We start from the raw sequence: 2,587 nt of genomic DNA, 5'->3' as shown, positions 1-2,587 counted from the left end.
GGGGCCCAACGGAATGTTGGGGTGCATGTTTGCCCTTGGATCCCAAACCCGCTGGTGACTCCCCGAGACCGAGGCTTCTGAAGGCGGGGCGCGATGGGCGGGTTCGGGGCCAGGGTGAGCGGGGTTTCCGGGGGCCCTGGCTGCTGCGGGGCTACCCAGCGCTCCGTGGCACCAGGGGCCTCGTCCAGAGGGTGAAAGAGCTGCCCCAAAGCTGCGCGGCGGGCACCAGCCCTTGGGCCAGGCACTCCTGCTCGGGTCCGGGAAGACTGAGGTCTCTGTGTGGCTGCCGCGGTCACCGGTGTCCACCTGCCTGTGCAGCGAGGGGCCAGGACCTCAGGTCGGCTCCGCTTTTCACTATTTAATAACCTGGTGTGCGGTGCACTTGGGGAAGTGGGTAAATGCGGTCTCTGCCATTAAGCCCCTGCCATCTCGACTCGGGCAGAGCAGACGATTATCTCGAATGTTTCCCGAGCACCAGTAGGCGCAGGCTCCGGCCTAGTTGGTAACCAGAGATTCGGGGATGAAAAAGCCATGGCCTTGCCCTCCAGAAGCCACATCTCAGGGCAGCTGCTGCCTCGGTGGCAGTCCTGGCAGGAGACAGCGCAGAGGACCCTCCCGTCACCGGCCCGCAGGTGCTCCGCTGGGCGCGTCCTTCATGTTGGTTCTTGGTTTTCTTCCGTTTCCCACTGAAACTAGACTCCAGCCTCCTTGCCTGGTGCGATCCTCTGCCCTCGGTCCACCTGCCTCTCCAGCAGGGGCCCCCCTTGTTTCTGCATGCCCCCCTCTGCCCAGAGGACTGCCCTTACCTTCGGTTCAGGCCCCCACCTGATGCTCAGAACAGCCTCCCAGGAGCTGCCTCCAGTAAAGCCTTGGGGGCCTCAAAGGCCTGAATCCAAATCAAGTGTACCTAAACATTGTTGTTTATTGTTAATTCTTAGGGTCTTTTTTTTTTTTTCTTTAAGTTTATTTATTTTTTAGAGAGAGAGAGCACGAGCTGGGGAGGGGCAGAAAGAGAGGGAGACAGACATTCTGAAGCAGGTTCTACGCTGACAGCAGCCAGCCGGAAGCAGGGCTCCCAACTCATGAACCGCGAGATCATGACCTGAGCCAAGGTCGGACACTCAACCAACTGAGCCGCCCAGGTGCCCCTAAACATTTTTATTTAGAAGAAACTAGATTCTCAAACTCCTTGTCAGGACGGGAAATTTCTACAGTCACCTCTGCGTTGCTTCTGCGTGGGGGAGAAGAGGAGAACCTTAGAGAGAGCTCGAACTACGTGTCCCTTAAAACACACATCACTTGGGGATGCCTGGCTGGCTTAGTCAGTAGAGCATCTTGGGTCTTGAGTTCAAGCCCCACGTTGGGCATGGAGCTTACTTAAAAAAAGAAACCTACAGGGCGCCTGGGGGGCTCAGTTGGTTGAGCGTCTGACTTCGGCTCAGTTCGTGATCTCACGGTTCATGGGTTCAAGCCCCACGTCGGGCTCTGAGCTGACCTGCTTCGGATTCGGTGTCCCCCTCTCTCTCTGCCCCATCCCTCTTCATGCTCTGTCTCTCTCTGTCTCAAAAATAAATAAAACATTAAAAAAAAAACTGTGTTTTCATGCACAGAGTTGGATAGACACACAGACTGAAAGGTTGATGGTAAGAAAGTGGAAGATGGAAAAGAAGTTTCAAAGAAAAACACATCACTTGGAGCATTATCACGTAGGGCGTCCCATTCGGGGGTGAGACAGCCTGTCTGGGTTATTGGCCTCCTAGCAGGTGGGGGTAGCCGGCCCAGGCCATGAGAGACCTTTGCTAAGAAGACTGTCTGCAAGGAATGTTGGAGAATCAGAACGAGACCTACGTTCAGAGCTTTTTCTTTAAAAAAAAAAAGGGGTGGGGAGGGATTCTTAATCTTGTGGGGTATCTTTCACCAGCAGCTAAAAGGCTGAAGTCTGTCCAGGCTTTTTGCTGGAATCCCATCAGTTAGCGCTGAGAGAAGAGGCAGGTCCAGGAAGCTGAGGGATGATACAGAAAAGAGACAGAAGAGGGATCTCAGCAAACAAAAGACGAGGCATGCGGGGGCTGCTTCTGTGAACACCTGGGCTGTGTGGGTCCTGTTTGAATTCGTGGTGAGGTTGGGGTGCTGTTCCAGGGAGTTAGGGACGGGGTAGGGTACATCAGCCATTGCAGACAGTGACGCTGTGAGCAAGATCAAGTTGATGGTTGCCCGGGCTTTGGTTCTCGGAGGAGTTAGCCCCGGTGAAGTGCTAAAGAGAGTCCAGGGCCAGGTTAGGGCAGGGGAGTGGGGAGCAGTGACTGAGTCCAGGAGGCCTCTCTAGAGAGGGCCCTTGGAGCCGAGCTCCGAATGAAGTGAGGGGCCAGCCCCGCGGAAACCTGCGCTTGGCCTGTTTCTGGAATCTGCCAGACACTGAGGCAGGAGGCACTGGGCAGGGTTGAGCCTGAAGAAAGCTGGAGGTCAGGACGGGAGTGAGGAGAGGCCCGAGGGATGGGCCAGGTCAGGCACGTATAGGGCTTGTAAGTACGAGGGAAGCCACTGGGCACTGGGGGTAGGGGGGTTCCCTGGCAGCTCTGGGGGGGGA

General features: G+C 56.2%; 1 protein-coding gene across 2 annotated transcripts in view; it reads left to right on the top strand.

The window, feature by feature from the left end:
- Positions 1-2,587, top strand: part of ZFP41 (ZFP41 zinc finger protein) — an 8,153-nt gene that overhangs the window by 1,069 nt on the left and 4,497 nt on the right. Inside the window, exon 1 of one of the 2 annotated variants that reach the window (XM_077758252.1) lies at positions 7-632. The exons of the other annotated variant lie outside the window; for it this stretch is intronic. The gene's annotated coding sequence lies outside the window, so the exon portion shown is untranslated. Of the gene's footprint in view, positions 1-6; positions 633-2,587 lie in introns of those variants that run through there. 2 annotated transcript variants of the gene reach the window in all.

This window comes from Crocuta crocuta, unplaced genomic scaffold (assembly GCF_008692635.1).
Source record: "Crocuta crocuta isolate KB4526 unplaced genomic scaffold, BGI_CrCroc_1.0 scaffold327, whole genome shotgun sequence".
NCBI lineage: Eukaryota > Metazoa > Chordata > Mammalia > Carnivora > Hyaenidae > Crocuta > Crocuta crocuta.
Note: the sequence above shows the minus strand (reverse complement) of the source record. Positions and strands in the feature narration are given on the sequence as shown.